The following is a 712-nucleotide window of genomic DNA, read 5'->3' as shown; positions in this document are numbered from 1 at the left end:
CGGCCGCTGCGGCTGGGAGGAGCAGCACGGGGGGAGGGGCGGACTGTGCAGGATCTGGGGTCTCCTCTGCGTCGGGGTCACTTGTGGGCTCGGCGGGTGCCGGGGGGTTCCCCGAAGGCCCAGGGGTGTTCCCTGGGGATCCTGGGGTGGGTTAGAAGGGGGTGTTCAGTAGGTCAGAGAGGTTCTCCTGCCCCTCTGCTCTGCCCTGGGGAGACCACACCTGGAATATTGTGTCCAGTTGTGGCCCCTCAGTTCCAGCAGGACAGGGAACTGCTGCAGAGAGTCCAGCGCAGCCACCAAGATGCTGCAGGGAGTGGAGCATCTCCCGTGTGAGGAAAGGCTGAGGGAGCTGGGGCTCTGGAGCTGGACAAGAGGAGACTGAGGGGGGACTCATTCCTGGGGATCAATATGGAAAGGGGGAGTGTCAGGAGGATGGAGCCAGGCTCTTCTGGTGACAACCAGTGACAGGACAAGGGGCAATGGGTGCAAACTGGAACACAGGAGGTTCCACTGAAAGGTGAGAAGCAACTTGTTTGGGGTGAGGGTGGCAGAGCCTGGCCCAGGCTGCCCAGGGAGGTTGTGGAGTCTCCTTCTCTGCAGACATTCCAACCCGCCTGGACACCTTCCTGTGTAACCTCATCTGGGTGTTCCTGCTCCACGGGGGGATTGCACTGGATGAGCTTTCCAGGGCCCTTCAACCCCTGACATTCTG

The sequence above is a fragment of the Streptopelia decaocto genome (assembly GCF_964273445.1).
Source record: "Streptopelia decaocto genome assembly, chromosome: 12".
NCBI lineage: Eukaryota > Metazoa > Chordata > Aves > Columbiformes > Columbidae > Streptopelia > Streptopelia decaocto.
This window is presented reverse-complemented; position numbering follows the sequence as displayed.